The 22,328-nt window shown below is 42.0% G+C and overlaps 1 long non-coding RNA gene across 1 annotated transcript in view; it reads right to left on the minus strand.

Moving 5' to 3' along the window:
* Positions 1-9,766: 9,766 nt before the first annotated feature.
* LOC109312242 overlaps positions 9,767-22,328 on the minus strand; it is a 19,398-nt gene continuing 6,836 nt past the window's right edge. Inside the window, exon 3 of the long non-coding RNA XR_002101772.1 lies at positions 9,767-9,879. This is a non-coding gene — a long non-coding RNA (uncharacterized LOC109312242). The remainder of the gene's footprint in view (positions 9,880-22,328) is intronic.

The following is a 22,328-nucleotide window of genomic DNA, read 5'->3' on the forward strand; positions in this document are numbered from 1 at the left end:
CTTTCCTTTTTCACAGTCATCCCAAAGAGTTTCTACTGTCAAACCAAAGGCATAAGTTTCTTAAAAGCCAGAAAAGAATCACATTTGTCAGTTATCTTTAAAGGAGGGGCAGGGAATGACATTTTTAAAGGTTAAATTAAGCAAATTAATTGGGAACACTAGAAGCAGGAATCAGCCCAGCTGAGCAGTTAACAGCTACTCCTGCATGAATTGTTTTACTTTTCATATCTGTCCTCATAACTTTGTGCAGAATTGGAAATATTTTCCAGGCTATGCCAGGGAGAAGGGCATTTGTTTTTTCAAATGAATGCAATATGCTGAAGTATCTCAGCTTCCAAGCATGCCAGAATGGCTTGCAGGATGAGAACATCTCACTTTTTTCTAATCTCAAGTTATAAGAGCTTTAGGACTTTTAACACAAAGCATTATGGGCTTTATGAAAATGACAGAAATAATTTGAAAATCTAATTTTGGCACAGCATGACTTGGCAGTATGCCAAGGGTTTCACACCTTCCTCTTTGTTTAGCCCATTTTTCTGCTTTCCATAAGTATTCTAGCTATCTCCTGCTCCCATTACACCAGATAAAGTACAAAGAAAGTAAAAAGTCTTGTCTTAGTATACCAAGATTTACGTGTATAACTACTTTTAAAATACACAAAATGTATGTTCAATTTCCCACATTCAAGTACAAGTATAGGGAGAAGGGTTATAGAAATCTGCATTTTTTCCACCACATAACCAGTTCATCTACTAGGGAATCTAATCTTCTAGTTTTCTTTAAAAATATGATGGTAAATCCATGGAAACCAATGGAAATATTCTCAGTCGTTGTCACGGGTTTTGAATAAGGCCTACAGTTCCTAGCCCTGCAGTGGGACCCACAGGTTAAATACCTGTGTTAGTGTACAGTCCTGTGAACATCCAAAGGTTCTGAGGCCTGCCACGCTGATACTATTACCAAACTGAGACCATTATGCAAGAACCTTCTTCACTTAAAGTTCCACTCATTTCTATGAGAATTTTATTGAGAACAAAAAATATTCACTATCACATACACGACACCAAACTCTGGGGTAAAGCGTCCACACCTGAGGACAGGAGGGTGATCCAGGCTACCTTGACAGGCTCAGGAAATGGGTGGATGAGAACCTGATGGTGTTTAACACCAAAAAATGCAAGGTTCTCTACGTTGGGAAGAAAAACCATGCAGCATGCTTATAGGCTCGACAGTGCTCCTCTGGATAGTGCTACAGACAAAAGGGACTTGGGGGTCATGATTGACGACAAGATGAACATGAGCCATCAATGTGATGGTGCAGCTAGTAAAGCGAGCAAAATGCTGGCTTGCATCCATAGATGCTTCTCAAGCATATCATAGGACGTCATTCTCCCCTTGTACTTGGCCTTGGTGAGGCCGCAGCTGGAGTACTGCATCCAGTTTTGGGCTCCACAATTCAAAAAGGATGTAGAGAGCTTGAGAGAGTCCACAGGAGATCCACGCACATGATCAGAGGTCAGGAAAACAGACCTTATGATGAGAGGCTGAGAGCCATGGGACTCTTTAGGGAAAAGTGCAAGCTCAGGGGTGATCTGGTAGCCACCTATAAGTTTATCAGCAGTGCTCACCAGGATCTGGGGGAACATCTGTTCACCAGAGCACCCCAAGGGATGACAAGATTGAATGATCACAAACTCCTCTGCGACCATTTCAGGCTGGACATAAGGAAGAACTCTTTTACTGTCCAAGCCCCCAAGGTTTGGAATAGACTGCTACTGGAGGTGGTTCAAAAACTTCCTTTGAACGCCTTCAAGAGACATTTGGATGCTTATCTTGCTGGGATCCTATGATCCCCGCTGACTTCAATGATCTTCCGAGGTCCCATCCAGCCCTAATATCTATTAATCTGTGAATCTACACACACACACATAGATAGATAGTCATGTAAGTAGGTAGATCAACTGATCAAATCCTATACCCCTGAACAAGGAAATATTATTCCCTTTTTAAACCAGCTATAAATGTTAATACACATTTTTTAAGTCTACTTTATAGCTGGTTTGAGCCTTTTATGGTGTGAGAACTACTCTGCATGTGTAGCTGGTTTCAAGGTAACTGTGTGATTAACCAGTCAATTGTGCAATACCTGTAATGTGTACTACATGATCGTCTTTTCACCACATGGGGCACTCAACTTTTATATACATTACCATTAGGATACAATAATGAGGAGTATATTTTTTCCTTTTCATATGCTAAGGAATTACCCTACACATGTAGCTGTTGTACATAACATTTCCCAATCATTTACCAACTGAAGAAACACATATATTAGTCATTACTGGAACTGCATTGATTAGAGATAGGAAGAGTGCCCTCCCTCAGCAGATTTAGACTATGTTCAAATTCCACCTACATACTGATATATAATCAGCCTGGTGGTGCTGCATTTCAAACAGGATTATGTACAGCAATCATCTTGTTTCTTTATATGCAAGTTGCATAACAGAATCTTGTTTAGATCTCCCATTGGGGTAGAGCCAAGATCTCCCATTGGGACAGAAGCAAGTAAAAGCTTTATTCTAGCCCTGTATCCTCCAATTTAATTGAGATAATCCCATGGGACACAGTATCAATTTAATCCATATTAGTTCAAGTGCTGTCTTCCTCAGCACCATATTTCACATACGGTCAACAAATTAGAAAAATATCAATAAGTACAATTACACTAATTCCTTTTCCTCTTTTACAACCATGTACACTGTATTGTGTTTATTGTTATATAACTATGCATTATGTTGCAAAGACTAAATCAAGGGCAGGCAAAAGCTGGCCCATGGGCCGGATCCAGCCAGCAGTGGACTCCATTTCCCAGCAACCCCTGCCTGCATAGCTCGTGCCAGCCTCCATGGAGACCACAATCCCAGCTGCACTGTGATAGTACAAGACTGGGATTTCCATGGAAACTGACCCCAACTGTACTAGCAGGGCACACAACAGGGCAGGGCAGGGAAAGGCAGGGCAGAGGGCTGCTCTAGAGCCACTGGGATATTGCAGCAAGGGCAGTCTGGTCGGGTCCAGGGCAGAGTTGTGATCTGCTCCCTGTGCACCCCTGCCTGGAGCATGTAGGCTGCAGATCGCGGCTCTGCCCTGCCCCCAAACCAAGCTGCCCCTGCTGCAAGATCCCAGCAGCTCCAGAGTAGAGCCCTGCCAGTGCGTGGGTCCAGTCTCCATGGCAACCCCAGCCTTGCACTATCACAGCACAGAACTGTGGCTGGCATCTCCATGGAGACTGGCCCCAGCCATGCAGGCAGGGGCTTCTGGGAAATGAAGTCTGGCTGCCTGCTGGATACACCATTTTGCTCACTCCTGGACTACATGTATTCTTGGATCTTTGAAGTGTAGCCCCAATTAGTTTTGTCAGCATAGTTACATTAGCAAAGGGTGTGAAAAAGGTAACACCCAGTAGCTGACAATTGTCCTGGGAAAAAAACCCTGGTACAGGCATACTAGCAAAGAAGTAGGTTTATCAGTTTGGCTTACATTGTGCAGAGAGATGGTATAGCTATGCTGGCAGGAGAGGTGGGGAGGGGGAACCACACCAACCATTCTGTTATATACCTGCATCTACACTGGGAAGTATGCTAACCAAACTATGCTTGGAAACCTTTTCAGTATGTACAAACCTTCTTTTTCCCCACTCCTGCCTTGTCACTGTAAGCCACTGTCTTGTATTAAAATGCTGGTTGGCTCTATTTTATTTTTGCTAAGGTGGGGGTAAATTCTAAACAAAGGCCAGATGAGGGAAGCAATATCCTGGTCAAACTGCAAGTAGACAGGCAGTAGGGAAGTAACAACACTTACCCCCCCTGCCTTCTGCCTCCCAACCCCACCTCTGATGACACTAGTCTAAGGGTTGTTCTACCCAGCAACATTAAGAACAAGAGAATCCCAAATGCCTTTCTTCTCATGGGGAAAATTATTTCCATCATATCACTGACGTTTCCCAATCAGCTTTAAAAAAGATTAAATTAGTCATGAAGACAAAATTATCCTTTTTTCCTTATGATAGATTGTGCACCAAGGGCAAAATGTAACCCTTACTGGCAGCTGGAGAATACTCTAATGCTAGCTCCATAAACATTTTAATCTTCAGATATTTTTCTGAAGAGAACCTATACTCACATCTTCTCAGATCTGCTCATTAATCATTAAACAATAAAGAAGAGGTCAGTAGCATCCAAAGCTGGCTTCTTTTTTACATATGCCTTGGTTTTTATTGTAATCAAGGGGCGTGTCCCCACATACAGAGGTGTGTGCTTGCAGAGGCAAAAAAAGCAGCGGCACACATTTGTGTTTGATGTGAGCAAATTGCCCCGCTACTGGGAAACTGCTGTTTCCCCACTCCTCCTGACACCTGTTGTGCTGGAGGAGCTGGGGGACAACTAGAGGAGAAGAGACACTTTGGCCAGCAGCTAAAGCATCTCCCTGGAGGACTGACCCTCTGTGTCTGTTGGCACACACTCCTGTGGTGGTGTGCCACTTTTTTGTAGCATTTTTCACAGAATTTCCCAGTAGCAAATTTTGCCCCCTCCCTGCACATTTGCAGCATGGGGCAGTTTTTAACATGCCAGGCATGTAGTTTGTAGCATTGCAAAGAGGTTGCAGCACCTCTTCGCAATGCTACAATGAGGTTGCCTTGCAAAGAAGTTGCCTGTGCCTGCATGTCTGGACCCAACCAAGAAGTCTTAGATTCAAATGAGGTATTGCAATCTCCAATCAAGATGACCCGCAACAATTAATATGGTTGAATAGGCTACTAGCTTTGCTGTCACAGTGTTGTTTCGCAGTTTCTCTTCATTTGGGCAAATATTAGACACTGCAAGCAAAAAAGAAGATACTTTATGTAGCTATCTATTCACTTGTGGATACTTTACCCTGTGTCATTACTGAGTCAAGAAGTCTGAACTCTTTGCAAATTAACAAGCCTAAGCTACAATAAAAGGCAAAACCATCAAACAATACGTATAGTTCCAAGTTAATTTGTGCAAGTTCAAGAACATTCTTTTTTTTTCTTTATACAGGGTTAGATCACCCATCTTATTCAACTCAAAATAGCCAGCTAAAATTTGAATGATGGCATCTGAATCATCACTACATGCCAACTATCCACCCTCTACCATGATCATCTTAGCCTCTTAATTATCTCACTTAATTGTCCCCACCCCCCACTATTCTGTTATTATTTTGCACATCTTTTCATGGCTTAACATTACAAACACCTGCCCTCTTTCTACATCAGCACTATCACAACAGACCTGCTCTTCACAGGCACATCACCTGAACATGATAAATAGTTGTCACACAGTTGGAGACTTTCTACTTCAAAGAAAATGCCATAGTACTTTGTTCCATATGAGTCTTCCTCTAAGCTTTTGCAGCTCTTTTTAAGCAAATGGCCTTCATCCACAGGGTGGATCCATACTTAGCACCTTCTGAGGATCCTAGTAATCCCAGTGAATAAATTTACTGCTTAAATTTAGAGATTTCTTGGGCTACTTTCTCTATGACTGTCCTTTCCCCATTATTATTTGTCTCTGCCTCCAAGACAGACCAATACTTATATTTGTGGTTTGAAACTAAAACCAACTTAGTCTGGTTTTCAGAGTGAGTCAGTTAACAGTTGTTTGTCTCTGTGGAGAAATTAGGATCTGGCACGCAGTTACAGAGTCCTTATAATTAGATCATTAACATATATAAAAAGTATATCATTTCCAATAATGAAAACATAAATGCAAAAAAAAAATGTACATCGTGGGTGCATTTACATGTGCCCCTATGGTGTCATTGTTACTGCACTGTCATTTTGTCCTTTTGGTAACAGCCTGTACTGTGCTGTGCTAGCAGTGCAGTTATTTTTAGCAGTTATGTCACCATAACAATGTGCAATAGTGAGGGAGTGCATTGCTACGGTGACATAGCTGTGGCATCATGGTTTATGCCTGCCAATGCTACATCACTGTAGCACATTGCTACATCTCATGTAGGCGCCCACCAATACAATTCCAGTAAGTCTCATGGCACAAAGATGGCCTTCACTCTTCACAAAGATCTAACAGCAAGGTACAGTAATAGCTTTCCATTTTAAAAAAATCCCTTTGTTCTCTCATAAAGTGCACTGCAGTATATTGCAATTAATATAAAGTAAAAAATAATCTCCAGAGGAAAGCAGCAGAGGTCTCAATGGCACTTTGAGAACCAAACTAAATGAAATATTAGAAAATGTACTGAAGGAAGCTGGAACATTGCTACTGCAGAAAGCTGGACACAAACAACCTAATATGTCTTTCCAATGCAAGATTTCCAGGATGTCTCGGGTGATGCAGCTTGATCCTGGAGCCTATGCTGCCACTAGACAGCCAGAGAGCTGGGAAGGCATGGAGTACACTTGGCAGCTCCTAGCCACACCCCTGTTTACCAGGCCTCTAGTGGCAGGTCCGTGCTGTGCACATTAGCAAGGGTAGAAACCCTTAATGTGTCACTGCTTATAGCACAAACTACTTTTAACACAACTTAATATTTTTTAGAGTTAGTAAATGCTAATGGTAATGTGTAACTGCAAACTCACAGTTGCCTTAAGACTGCTACAAATGATGACAGTGTTCAGCCTCTGAGGAGTTATAATACTAGCTAGAGACTATAAGAGTGTAGATTGCTTCAACCACAACACTTCCAAAGGCTTAGCACAGGTAATGTAGAACCAGTTATTCTAGCTCTGTCCTATGTAGAAAGGGTATCATTTTGTAAACATATTAACTTTGTGCCATTCTGGCTATATTGTGGGGCAAAATCCTGTTGACTGGTAAATGGGATGATACAGTTGGGGATGGTCCTGCTTCGAGCGGAGTGTGGGGGACTAGATGACCTCCTTCCTAAGGTTGGTCCCTTCCAACCTTAATTTTCTATGAATCTATTATTCTACATGGTTAGCGATCATATGAAATAAAATATGTTAGGTGGAGGCTCGTTAACTATGCTTACATAGACCAACAGTGTAAGTTCTTTTGGTTGTTTTTTAAAAGATAGCTATGTTAAGTTAAACAAGACACCTATAAAGATTGAATATTCATGGCAAAAAGACAAGGCTAAGTTTTGTGTAACCTTAGGCTTGCAAAATATGGCTGATATAAAACTCCATTTGTAAATCTCATCTACAAGTCACTCATAGTGCTCATGTTCTGCAAAATTAAGATAAGCAGAAGAATGGGACCTAAAACGCGTGGAAATAACTACAGTAAGAAGCAGGGTTCAGTTCCTGGAATAAATAATTGTTGAAAGAAGCACGAATCAAAAGATGATTGAAAGCAATGTACATGTAAGCTGAAGACCAGATGGAAATAACTGGAGCAACACAAGATTCCTTAAGGAGAGACACCAGTGTGGACCTGGCGATGCCTGAAACAGCCCACCTGCTTCTCAGAATTGGGTAACTGGTCACTGCTCCACTCTATCCTATCTGCAACATTTCTATAAAACTGTAATCCAAGATAACACTGTATTCCCCTAAAAATTATCCGAGAGATTGCATTAACTTTCAAATTGGTGTAGAGTGTTTCTTCACTTAATTTAGCCACCTGGTTCCATAATACATTTATCTGCATAACATTACATATTGTCATATAGAAATTATGCTTGCCCAAATAAACAAACACTTTCATTATGATGTAGTAATCTTGTTTTTAATCATTTGTTTGCTCACTTATTCATAAAATTCAGTACCCCACCCCCAGCTATTACAGGATTTATGGTAAACTGACTCTCTCCTTTTTTTTTGTTAATGTATAAATGGAAAAGAACAGGCTTACCTTAGACATGTGTAAAAAAATTCCTCTAAATATCCTTGGACCAGTCAGTAGCCCTCTGTGCTCTGTAATGAAGCCCAATGGTCAGCCCAAACTACCTCACTATAGGTAAGAAATGAAAAACTCTGAAAGCAATTGAACAGTGAATTTTCACAGCAGATCAGCACATATATTTAGCACAGGGGTTTGTGACTGTGATGTGTCAGGAAATTTAAGAGCTTTCAATGGCTCTTCTCCTCTCACATTTCTGTTGTTTTTCAGTGCTGCATTTCCCCTTAGCTTTATTTCGTTACATTCATGAATTCTGTGCATTATAAAAGGAAAGCGACTGTTGGGCTGTAAGGAGTAATTCATGTTATAACAACTGTTCAGATTCCCGGCTGATATTATTGCAGCCATTAAAAAAATGCATGCAAGACAGAATAAGGAAAAAATCCCTGATGAAAGTGTGTGTCTGGCTATAGATATATAAAGGGTCACTGACCTACAGTTTCAGACATTTTCCTCAGGATGACAGAGCTCTACACAAGATTTTAAACAAAAGAACGTAATTAGAACAGATGCTCCATAATCAACTGTTAAGTTTTGAAGAGCCAAGAGCTATATACAGTGTGCTATTCAAAGGTCAGTAATAACCAACTGTTACCCCTATAAAATATATCAGTTATTTAAGACTTCAGGCAAAGAAGACAACACATATCTTAAGTAAACCTGTCATAATGGATGGCAAATGTTGACTTTATAACAATGACTAACAAAAATTTTATCGGTTCATTCTCAGAGTTGCATAATAATTATTTTGGATTCTATCCCAGCAATACAAGGTATTGCAGAGCTGACTGCTAGGAGGCTTGAAATTGGAAGTCTCTACATCATGTTCTCTTCTCTTTATAAAAGCAGATAAAAAATAATTAGGTCCCAGTCTTGCAAAGCCGCATCCACTTAAAATTTGTTCACCTGACTAGTCCCCCAAAGAAACTAGATATAGGCAGTAGGATTTGAAGACAAAGCTGTTCGATACCCCCCAAAACATTTAAAAAACAGTTTTGTGCTTGCTCCTTTCCAGAGCCAAATTCTGCTGTGATTGTGAAAAATTAGAAAAAACACTAAAACAAGTAAAGGAAGAATATATATTTTCACAATGAATTTCAAATAGAAAAAACACTTGTTCATATAAAAAAAAATCACAACAGAGGTCATTTTTTACCAAACAAATGGCCAGGTGAAATATTTAATAAATATCAAAATATTTTATAAACAAAATCAAATTAAAATTCACAAACTGTCAAAGATATATCAATGCATTAGAAAAAAATTGAGAAAAGTAACATGCTATATTTTTGAATGGGTATCACAAAAACCCAACAGTCAACTGTAATGGGGTTTGATCCTAAACCACTGAAATCAATGAGATCTTGGCTATGTGATACATTTGGAACAAGAACAAGCCAATAAAAAGCATAAAAACAGAATATAGCAAACAGGTTCCATGTCACATTGAACCCCCTTGAACACTTTGTATTTCAGCAGTAAACTAAAAGCAATAAACCTTGGGTATGAGATTTTCCTTTTTTTTCTTGCAGTTATTTTGCACAGCCCTTCTGAAAACAAAGGATGGTGAAGATATATGAAAGAACCACACAAAACACAGAAGCGATTAAAACCTGCCTTCTCCTCCCTAATTTGAAATATAAGAGCCTCATGAAGGAAGAAATAAGAAAATTTGATGAAGTGCTTCACTAAAATATACTGCTGATGTGGCTTTCCTTTGTGTGTGCCTCATTTTCTTTCACATTGAGGAAATTATTCCCCTAGATGCTACTCACCCAGGACAGGAATTGACCCAAAAATTTTTTCAATGGAAGCAAGTTATTCTGGTTCAAGGACAAGAATTACCTGGTGCTTTGGTTTATGGATTTGTGCACTGACAACTGTACCCAGGCTTTGGGTTTCCCCTCTGGTTTCATGGAACTCCTATGTCATCAGGTGTGGGACCTACCATCATGTCAGTGCTCTCCTGCAGGGTAGATTTGTAACAACATAAAATAAAAAAGCAGAGCATTTCTGCCAGCAGTGTTCATAAACACATGTTTAGCACAGTAGTAATAATAACTTGCACATCATCATACAAAAGCAAATTCCTGTCACAGTCTTGTAGGTAGAAAAAAAAGCTCTCTAAAATGTTTCACATGAAAATGAAATGCTCTTTTTACACCAGAGTGCAGTTCTCACAGGACAAATAAGCATACAGTCTTGAAAACTATTTTAATAAATCAAAACTAAATGTCTGACCATCTAGATTCTCTTTAAAGGCTTGTTTTGATTTTGTAGAGCAGATCTGGCAATGTACATGTGCATTAATTGTGTCCTCTTGATACTTGCACTCTGCCTGTAAACACAATAGGCAGAAAACACGTATCATTCGATCACAGCAGTCTTATCCCCCTCAAAAGCTTCTTCGAATATCTCATCTTACTAATAAAAGACTGCGCACAATAACCAAAACCAAGAAGCTCTAAGCATATAGTGTTAATGGTAGTGTGGCCCTTAGGCTGCGAATCAGATTCTAGTGCCAGCTCTGCCATTGATATGCTGTATGGCTGACCTGCCTCTGTTTTCCGTACTGCTCTTTGTCTATATTGTCATTTTATGAAATAAGTTCTTCAAAGCAGAGACTCTCATTTTGTGTTAGCTATTAGCTATTAGACAATCATATTGGCACACTAATCTCAGTGGTGCATCTACACATGCACTTTACTGCAGAGTAAACTAATTTAGCTTCACCATCAAGCATAACAGCCTACAAGTGCGGAAGTATTAGGATGGAATAAATTAATTAACTCCGCTGTAAGATAGCACTGTTGGGGACAGTACAGTCTTATGGCAGAGTAATTTACTGAACTGAAATGCCCATGTGGACACTAACCACCAGCATAAACTGCACCTGGTCAGCCCAGCCAGCCATGGGCTTGCTCTGCCCCTGCATAAATTGCTGCTGTCCCAGGCACATGTGTAGATGCTACGCCCGTTTCCTCTGGATCAAATGGATGTTTATTACATCACATTAATAGTATGTGTAGGTTCATCTAGTTAGAGGCTGTTAATATATGGACTGTTCAGAATTTTACCAACAAAACAGTTGTGTCAGACAATGCAGATTCATAGAAACATCGTGGATTCATTAAACTCTTGCCAAATCCACAGCTGGGCTCCATCAGACCCCTACCAGATTTCTCTAGGCCCAAGAACCCAGTGTTTCCTGGTCTATGGATCTAGAGCAGCATGTCTAGCAAGTCTATCATGGGACTGCAGACCCTGAAAATGCAAGGACTAGGACCCGGATCCTGATCCTGGGGCAGTTTGCTTGGTTGGACTGCAAGATCTGCATCCCCAGGTCAGATTCATCAGGCAGTCTGTGCCAGGGTTAAGACTCCGGGTCCTAGGGTATGTAGCTCCAGGGCAGTCAGTCATGTCAGAACTTCCAGGTAGTCTGCTTGGTGTCAGAAAGCCTGATTGTCCTGGGACCCAGGACAGAAGAGGTCACTAGAGCTGTAGTTAGGCATCTTAGTGCGCCGTGCAGGTCATGTGCAGAGTACCTTCCTACATGCTACTATGTAATAAAATGTAGTATGCATTATTGTTTGTTTTTGACATAAGACATATGTATAATATAATATGAGAATACCGTAAGTCCATACAAATGTGCATAACCCAAAACACAAGCAAATTTACTATGAAAAAACAAGACAATGCACAGTAGATACTTTTTAACAATGCCTACAAAAGTTAAACGGCAAGAAAACAAACTAGATATCTATCTGTTGCTATGTGTGCCAACAGTAAGTAGTTAAATATAAAATCATAAAAATCTCTCTGCATAGTATCTTCTAAAGAATAATTGTCAAATTACAGAATTTTTCAGAAATTTTACACTTTAAATAAGATTCCAGGTCTCACAGTATATTTCACATATTCTGATCATCTTCAACAAATTTATGTCAAAGAGTACATAGTTTTACCTTTATATGGTAACATAATGGAATAAAGAAATGTTAAGTATTTTGTTTTAATTTATAAATTTCTTACAGTCTCAATACTTCACTACATTAACAAAACAAAACTTATTACAATAGAAAAGAGCACAGACACTTAAGCATGCTAATACTACACCCCAAATTCGTGTCAAAAAGAAAGAGAGGATTATAAATTTATGACGCTGTTGCCTGTGTTAACACAAAACTCCACATACAAAAAGTATCGAAAATAGGTACTAGAATATTCCCAATTAACATGACAATCTTGGTTTCAAATGCAAAATAATTTATTAAAATGACCCATTTCTCAAATTAAAAACAATATTTTCTAAAGCTGTACCCCAAATTAACATACATTTCCAAGTTTTTGAGAAAACCTAAGATTAAAGCCTAGGATTAAAGACCTAGAATAAAAAAATTCAAAATTTTTCCAAGATTCTCAGGAAATCCTGTGCCAGTAGACATCTTGTTTAAATACTAATTTTTTTCACCTTTAACATAGCAAATATGTCAATTAAGGAATTGCAGTTTAACAGGGTCATCATGTTTTGTTTAATTGACAGGACTGCTAGGTTGGATAACCTTTCTTGTCCCATCAGAAACCTTAGATAGTTTTTAACTAATTTTAATTTACTGAAGCTGTGTATGGCAGAAACAAGTTATGGGCAATGCCTTGAGGATATTTTTTGGCAAGTTTGATATTAGGATATCGTCAGGCTACCCAAGAGAACTTGGCCTGCCTCATTTTCAGGCTAATAACAGCAGTCTGGTTACCCTGCCTGCCAATCACTGGAAGAGTCAAGGATTCATAGAAAAACTCTTTGGAACTATTTATTTTCTCAATTGGTTCTTGGCCGAGCTCAGGGGATGCCCAGAAACTAAGCAGGGTCTGAATCATAAGCAACTATTTCCATCCCCTTTGCAAACTACAATTATCAGTGAATTGGAACCTTTAAAAACTGGGGGAAATTGGTCCCAGGAGCCATGTCTGTATCATGTGGCCAAATGTTGTTAACATTGCTCTGTTCAGCTCAGCTGAAAGCACCTGGGACCTTTATTTTTGAGAGAAAGAACTAAAAGGTGGCCCCAAATGCCACACAGGAGGACAATGACCCTCTCCTAAAGCACTGCTAAAGAAAAGCTGTTGGTAGGGCTGGACCCTGCCCATAGGGTGATCGTGTACCCCATCTGGGCAAGACAGCCCCATTCTCAAAGCCTGTCCCCTTGGAGAACTAGGGGAGGTTCCTGAGGAGGCACCCAGGATTGGTGTCTCAGTCTGGCCATCAGCTGGCTGCTCCCACCTGGCTACCTACTTAACACCATACCCCTGGACCACCTTCTGCTCCCCCCGTGCCAAAGCAAGTCAGCCTGCCCCAGCTTCCATCTTGTGAGGCTCCCTCAGTGCCAGTTGCATCCAGGGGTCTTAGGTGACTTCATGTCCGGAGCTGCAAGTGGGGACACAGGGCTTGTTTGCCCTCACCCACCTGCACATTTGATTTGATTTGGCACTCCCCCATGTCTGACACTGGTACACCATTTGTACCACCCTTGCCATGGTACTGGAGGTTACAAACAATCTGCAAACACTGCTAGAGCCAGTGCCCTCAGAGCTATCAGGCTCCTTGTTGCAGAGGCTAGACACAGAGAGAGGCTAAGCACAGACATTCAAGAAGCCCAAGGCGGAAGTGCTCCGAGTACAATACTTTACTCAAGCGTTCTAGATTCGGTCGAGACAGGACCAAACATACTAGCGCTGTTTAGTGGGAAGGGTTTGGAGCCTGCTTGCAAAAGCTATGGCCAGCATCCTGGGGGCACTCCAACTCACCTCCCAAGAAGCTTCAGGAGCAGCCAAGCAGCCAAGCTAGCCGGCCCTCTTCTAGCTGGGCCTTTCTTCCCAGCCCTACCCCCTGCTAGCTGGCTACTGCCAGCACCGGCAGCTTTCGGGGAGGAGGGGGGAAACAGAGCCTCTCTGCCCTGCAGACCCAACCCAGCCCCCAACCAAGACTCATGCCTGCAAGATTGGTGAGGATCTGCATGGCAGAGAGGCTCTGTTTCCCCAGGCGCAGCCAGGAGCCTGGGGAAACAGAGCCTATCTGCTTTGCAAGCCTGGCCTGTGCAGCTGTGGGGAAGAGAGACCCTGGGTTTCTTCCCCCACAGCCCTCCAGGGTGGGCCGTGGCACACCCCAGGGCTGGGGCAGCTGCAGACAGAAACCCCACTTCCACCACCCACTCCCAGACAAGCTGTGCATAGGGCTGGGATCAGAGGCTGTCACTGACTCGGGTTAGTGATATCTGAAGGGGCAGGGCCAGCCCAGCACTCAGGCAGAGCACAAGAGCTCTGCCTGAAGCTAGAACACAGCCCTGCACATTATCCCCCACCTGGGATGGCAGCAATCACGCTCTAAGTGAACTCCTGATAGGATCTGTCACAGACATTCAATAAAGTGCTCTAAAAGGAAGGACTTTAATCTAATACCTCATCCATCAAGGGTTAATTTAGAGGGCAACCTGCCATTTTTTAAGTACTTGAAGAGCTGTGAATGTCTATTTAGTTATGGCTTTAGAGCATTTTCCACCTACTTAAAGTGAGATAGGCATAATGTCTGTACCTATACAGAGTGTGGAAATCAAGTAACAGGTTCTAGGACAAGCTACATGGCAGAACAGCTTGGAACAACAGATCTCTGCAACTGCTCAATGGCACTGACTTTCTTGTTAGTTTCCATATTGTTCTTAGAAGTGAGAAAATTGACAAGAATATTCTTTAACTAAACAGATTTTGTTTCAGAAAGACAGGTTTTTCTATGGATTTCCTGCTAACAGGAAATTACTGGAAATTTTAGTTTTATTCAGATTCACACCAAAAGCTGGAATTCAAAACATGGAATTTTCTGTCAACTGGAAACCTACTTTTCTGAAAGCTCTACTCCGGACGTTACTGTACAAATACATATAGTTCTGTAATGTGTTACTTTCTGATCCATTTCTACCTACCCTAATCTGTGTCTGTGCTACCTTACCTGTGCATGTACTTAAATGACAAAATTATTAACCCTTTTATGCTCCTGTGAAAAGTTTATTCTATTGGCTTCATTAAAACAACTCATTGTATTAAATGGTTATCAGCGTAAAATGCTCAGAATCTTGCCAACAATGCATTTCTTATGTTATCATTCAAGAGTTAACATACTCAAATACTTTAAGATATGTTTTTGCTTTCATATATGCCTTCCAAGAAATTTAAATTTTAACATATGGTTCAAATAAAATAAGGAAAAATACACATACAAACTTTATGTTTCTTCTTTTGCTTGAAATCACTCCAAACTTTAGCATATATTCATTCTGGTATTTCTAATTTGTTCACCTCCATCTGTTTAGTCTCTCTTTTCTTTTTCTATCCAGGGAGTCAGGGCTACAAGCCTCTGAAGTCAGTTCAGATGGTTATCTGCAATTTCTCTCTGTAGTGCTCTTTGAGGTCAAATCTATTACAGTGTATGCTCAGACTGACTGCAGACTTAACTCCATCGGGCTTACTATGACATACTCAGCAGTTCACCAGAGAACCTGTTATCCATAGATACAGAAGATGTTAAAACTGATACATAAAAAACCCGGCCTTGTCCCTGTTCTGCACCTTTATGGCCGAATAACCTCCTGCACCTTAAATGATCTAATAAACAGTGTGCCAGTTTTTTATGATCAAGATAAAAATTATTTTAACCACTAAGTAGTGCCATTATATTCAAAAAGGAAATGAATTAAAACACTAAATGCCATGAAGATTAGCCACCTTGGTCATTTTCAAGAGCTTTGATGATGTGGTTTTCTGTCATATCATGCCAGCTGGGAAAGTAACATGCATCAACATATAATGCTCATTAAATATTTGCAGCTGATTTTAAAGTTGAAAAGAGGAAACTTTGATAATGTCATTTTCTAACTTCCCATTCTACATGAGACCATTTAAATTTCTACGTGCAATAGTGCTTTTGGTTTGTTTTCCATAATGTTTGCGTAGCTGTAAAATACAAATCACCAATATTTTAAATGGAAAGACAGTCTGAGTCAGCTACTTGTAATTTGGAGCCTTATAGAAAAGTAGGACTGGAAAGGACCTCTGGAGGTCACCTAACCCAACCCCCTGTATGAGGCAGGATCATTCCTACCCAAACCACTCCCATAAAATCTGTCTCTAACCTATTACTGAAACTACACATTCAACCCTGCCACACAACCACAAAGCATAACAATGGAAATTGCTGTAGGTAAAACAGGGAGACAATGGCAGCCAATGTCCTCCTCTGCAAGTGTTGTTAAAGACTTTGGGGTGATCTGACCCCAGCTGACAGGGGGGCTGGACCCAATAATCTCACAAGGTCCCTTCCAGCCCTAATGTTTGTGCAAACTATGAAAAACACACTCAAGAGATCCAAGGAAGAGAGCCATGCCCCCCACACCCAACTACAGAGGAAGACATAAACCCTCACAGTCTACCAATCTGACCACGGGGTAGAACTTCTTTCTGATGTCAAATGTGGCAATTAGTCTGACCCCAAGTGGAGGGCCAAGAACGTCTAACCAGGAACTTCCACGGTTAAGTCACAACAGGAACGTAGGCATACCCCAATCAAAATCCCCAGCCTAAGCTGAAGACAACACCCACAGTTTCTGAGGAAAATGTAAAGAAAACCCTGCCATAAGTAGCAAGGGCGGGGGGAAATGGGTGGCATGAGAGGGGAAGGAATTTTTTCCTGGGCCCATGCAGAAAGCAGCAAGGTCCAGAAGCATGGGAAATACCGAAAATATAATAACAGACATAGCTGTTCCTAGAACTTCTCTGACAAGTGCTTATTCAACCTCTTCTTGAACACCTCCTTCCAAGCCCTTTATCATTTTTGTTGCCTACCTCTGGACTCTCTCTAGCTTCTCCGTGTCCTTTTAAAAATGTGCATCCTGAAGTTGTACACAGTACTCCAGATGAGGCCTAACCAGTATCAAGTAAAGAAGCACTATCACCTCTTATGTCTTGCACCTAATTATCCTGTCAATGCAGCTCAAAAATGCATTCACTTTTTGTGCAGGCTCATATTGAGTCTGCGATTCATCAAAACTCCTAGATCCTTTCCCATAATTCTGCCTTCCAGCCGGATGTCCCCCAACTTATATCTGTACTTTTGATTAGTCTTCCCAAAGTGTAGCACCTTGCAGTTGTCAGCATTGAACTTCATCCTGTTGGCTCCAGCCCAGTTTATTGTGCCTCATGGCACAATAAATTAATACACTAGTGCTGTACCTCTGGAGATCATTTTTCAAATCTAATTAAGACACAAGTGGTTTGAAAGAAGCCAATTAAATCAAACTTCCTTAGTCTGTCAGGTCCCAAAGTTCACAACTGGAGCCTCTTAAGACTCCCAGCCTATTTCAGATGATCAAGCAGCAGCAATAGCAATACTAATTCTTCCCCCACCTGTCTATAGCCAGGAAATTAACATTTTCCTGTCAGCTGTGGACTAAAAATGTATGACACTTAAACTGAATCCCTGCAAATAGGGGGCTACAACTCAAAAACTTTTAAATATTAAAAATAAACTGCCACATTCTCTACTATCTGAACAAGAGTAAGATCATTTTGCCATTTTCTGACTTTACTTTGCAACTTTAGCCTGCCAGGTCACTCCAGTGGCCTGGAGTGGCTATGCCGAGTGCACCAAGCAGCACCAACACTAGTTTTGTCCACTGGATGTCCATGGGAATTTTGTGAATACAAATAATTTTGCATAAAAAGTTATGCATGTTATCACAAGTAAGAAAGAAGCTGTGCATCCTTATCTCACACCCTGTAATGGTCCTTCTTTACATATTTTTAAAAGTGTCTTTGATTTTCAGTCAAAGGTGCTTTGTTATCTCAGAGGTACATTACAGTAGCTTGATTACCATCATGTGATACAGCATTTGCTAAGATAATGACTTTCTTGTGAATGGCTGAGTCAATAAGCATACAAAATCTTCATATATTGTCTGTGTCTGTGTTATTGCTGCCCTTCTGCTGAAGTAATTATCCCTTTCTTCCTTTGGGAAAAAAAAAGTTACCCGGTGTTTTTTCTTTTTTCCTTTCTTTATTACCACTGCTCTGACTTACATTTAATTACTGCAGCACTCAGTAGCTTGGTGAGTCTGCTTCCTATTGTCTGAGCCTCAGTGCTATGAAATGAAGAGTAGCAGACTGCCTGATGAACTTGGTTAGGAGATGTTATCAATTACAGTTACCTAAATTCATGAGAAAAAAGGGAAATTATATATATACTGTATATATCTTTGTTTTCTGTGAAATGTGCACAAGATTGATGATAATGACAATACACGTTAGTAAATTTAGTCTAGAAGGGTTGAGCTTCAAAATCAATGTTGTGACAATACATTCTCTGCACCCCAGTACTCAAGGGGTTCATTAATTTCAGCTTCCCTTTCTCTTCCCCATTATGCAGGTGCTTACGGAAAAGACAACTGGAAAGTCAGAGCATAAGTATACCTAGGGCAGGGAACGGCATCCTCTGGTGCACGTGCCAGAGCATGGCACGCAAGACCATTTTGCTCAGCACGTCACGGCCAGCCCAAGCTCTGGGCAGCTGCTCCCAGCAGGTGGTTGGGAGGCTGCAGGCCCTGCTGCAAGCATCCTGAGCTCCATGGCTGGCGGCAGCTACACAGAGCCTGGGCCAGCTGCAAGGGCAGCACCAGCCTCTTCCCAGTTTGGGGGGGCTCAGGGAGAGCTGTGCTGTGGGTAGAAGTGGGGTGGGTTCAGCTGCGTGGTGGCCCAGGCAGCGCTAGAGGGGTGGGTATGATGGGGCTTATGCAAATTTTGGGGTGGCTATAGGCCCCCCCCATCCCCCAGCACTGCCCTGTGGGCTCCAAAGCCCCAACTGGGCTTTGTGCCAGTGGCAGCTGTGTACACTCCTCTGGGGGGATGGCAGGGGAGGGACCCGAGGCAGTGCAACCCCAGGCCCCTCCTCCACCATCCACTCTGAGGTGTGCATGAAGTCACCACTAGTACAGAGCTGGTGCTGGGGCTCTGGAGCCCTGGCATCAGCTCTGTGCTGGCAGCGACTGCATGTGTGCCTTGGAGAGCACGGCAGGGGAGGGGCTGGGGCAGTGCACACATGCATGCCTCCAGGTGGATGGCAATGGAGGGGCTGGGATTGTGCTCCCTCAGGTCCCTCCCCCCGTCATCCGCCCAGAAGGGTGCATGCAGCAAGTGCTGGCACAAAGCCTGGTTAGGACTCTGAAGCCCACAGGGGCAATGCTGGAGGGGCCTGAGAGGCCTATTGACACCCCAAAATTCACCTTAACCTCCCCCATAACCAATCCTCCAGTGCTGCCTGAGTTGCTGCCACCCACTCTGCTCCAAGCCCAGTCCCAGCCCAGCCCCTATACCCGGGAGTGCTGCGCCTTTGCAAGCTCAGCTGTACGGGGCAGTTGGGCAGTGGCTGTGCTGGGAGGGGTGGCTAAAATGAATTTTGGGATGGCTATAGCCCCCTCCAAGCCCAGCTAGCACCACCCCTGTCTCCAAGCCAGGGCCTCAGTGGGCCATGCTGTATCCCGGGAGCTGGCTCCCTGGGAAAGTACAAAGGCTGCAGCAGGCCTGAGGCATTGTCGGGTCAGTCTTTGTCCTATTGCCCAGCAGTCCACCCACAAGTGTGCACGTGTGTCTGGTTCTGTGTGCATGCATGTGTGTGTGAATGTGTGTCTGGTTCTGTGTGTGTGCATGACGTGTGTCTGCTTCTCTGTGTGCACGTGTGTGTGTGTGTGTGTGTGTCTGGTTCTCTCTCTCCTATCACAACGTGCTTAACAAAAACAGAATTAGCAATAACACGAGTAGTATATGAAGTTTTATTTATTGTCACCAGGCTTAGAATTTTTTAAGCTGAATTTATTATTATTAACTAAATATTAATATGCAGTGCATCCTGCCATGAACCCCCCACCCCAGTTTTGTTTTTCTGTCATATCAGCACCTTACAAGGTAAACATTGCAGATTTTTTGGTACTCTGGCCAAAAACATTGCCTACCCCTGACCTAGAGAGTCATGTGGTTAAGGCCCAGGATATGTTTAAAGTAACATATGTGGCTCTGCCACAAACTATCTGTGTGATCTAGGTCACATCATTTAATCAGTCTGCACTTCAGTTTGTCATCTACTAAAGGAAGCCATTAATACTTTCTACAAATGCTTGCCTGCCTTGCGTATTTAAATTTTAAGCTCTTCAAGGGAATCGCTCTTATTTTATGCTTCTTCAATGCCTAGTACAAGAAGTCCCAATCACAGTCTAAGCATTAATGTAACAAGAATTATTATTAGCAATTCCAAATGGAAAGCCCAGACTCTCTGCTTAAACCCCAGTTCAGCAAGCTACTTATATGTAAGTTTGCCACATAAATAGGGTAACTTAAAGTTAGGAGCATGCTTAAGTACATTGGATATACAGGGCCTTAATCTCAAAAGAATGGTTTTATTCCTAGCTGCAAGTAGTTTTTTGTTTTATTCTTTATTTTGATTTGTACCTATTTACAAAGCTCCTCCCTTAATGAACAGATTGTATGTCCTTTGTAGTACGTTGGGCTTCTGTTCAGTCATCCCACTGGCTTACAAAAATTTCTAAGCATTTAATTGAAACTTTTATATCTGGCAATTGGACTACTCAAGGGACTGAAGTGGGAGAAGAAACAGTCCTTTCACTGGGCACGTCTACACAAGATGCCTTAATGTACAGAGTGTTCTATTGAGCACTAGCGTGTTATGGCAAAAGCCATGCTAATGTGTAGTAGAATTACCCTACTGCAAATTAAGCATCACAAAAAAGTTCACTTTTTTGCCACAGTGCATTAGCACAGCTCCTGTGCCTTTATTTAGTAACTCATATTAGAGGTACTAAACTTAATGTGCAAAGGCACATTAATGAATGTGTAGACATGGTCACAGACAGTCAAATGGCAAAAAGTATAGTCGCGGTAATTGAGGCACATCTTTCAACATGTGAAGAACAATCTTAATGTGAGGCCTGAGTGCTTTTTCTGCTATCTTTTGCCCCCATACTGAAGTAAAACACACTAGAAACGAGAAGAGAAATATTCTTGCTCACAGCACACACATTTTTGTTCACAAGAGTGGCTTGTCTCTGGAAATAGGGCATCCTTGGACCAAGAATGTATTCTTGTCTAATGCAAACCCATTTTAAGGTCTGAAATTCCAGTGAGTGGTAAATACAGAAGAAATTAACTGTCAGAGAATTTTAAATTAACTTATGAAGCTAATTAAGTGATCTTGGCAAAAGAGAAGGGTCTCCTACTGACCAGTTTAGAGAGGGGGAGAGAAAAGGCTAAGAGCAGAAACAGGAGGTCTGCTGAGGGAAAGATAACCTATGACCTTCAGAAGCAACCACATGTAGAAGGAGGATCCTGGACTTTTTAGGTGACTGTGACCCAAAGAATGTGCAACAGCGGTGAAGAAATCCATATCAGCATTTTTGTTTCAGTTAAATCTCTGCATTCCTTGTGTTAAAGCAAAGAGCAATTGAGTTTTGGAGCCCCTTATAAAAAATTTGCAGTTCATCAATTTCAACTCTAAAATGCCTAAATTTGCCTGAAGAGTTGAGCCACAAACCCAAAGCATCTACAAGTTTGAAGTTCTGGGAGAGACTGTGCCTTAAGCTACTATGAAGCCTAGGAGCCCAAGGCGAATGGGCTCTTAGGGCCCTTTTCTATGAAAGGGTAACAGACAAAGGACCTGTACCCAGGAAGAACTCCGGAGAGGCTAAGGGAAAGTGAGAGTGCTGGGGCCACCCTCAGACTAATGGAAGCTTAAAAGCACATGGGGCCAACATGTTGCAACCCAAATTCAGCAGCGTAACGAAAGCTGAGCAAGAGACGGGCACAGGGGCCAAGCTCCATAAAGGCTCTCTAATAATGACCGAGACCAGTAGCAATACGAAAATCATTGGCATTGTTTACAGGCTCTGTTCCAGTTTCTAGAGCAGATACCATCCTTACCTCTATAGTTTGGATGTGCGCTGAACACGTCAGAGGGAAGTGAACAGAACTAGAATCTGACCTTACTCTGTCATTCCATCCCCAAATGGGAGAGGACTGAGAACTGTGTGAGACAGCTTGTGCCACTATTTGTATGGGTAAGCAGGGGATTTTTGTTCCCAGTGATCTCAGTCTGGCATCTTTCATGAGCACTAAAATTCTTTTTTAAAATAATATTCATTCACCTGTGTGAGGGGTCCAGGACCCCGCGGGGCCCGGCCCGAGGGAAGAATCCTGGAAATCCGCCCCGTTTCCGGGCTAGGACCCGGAAACGCGGCGGGGAATTTAGCGGGGGCCGGAACCAGAACCACGCACGCGCGGGATCGGCGCGGGAAGATAAAAACGAGA

The sequence above is a fragment of the Crocodylus porosus genome, unplaced genomic scaffold (assembly GCF_001723895.1).
Source record: "Crocodylus porosus isolate Cpor-Errol unplaced genomic scaffold, CroPor_comp1, whole genome shotgun sequence".
NCBI lineage: Eukaryota > Metazoa > Chordata > Crocodylia > Crocodylidae > Crocodylus > Crocodylus porosus.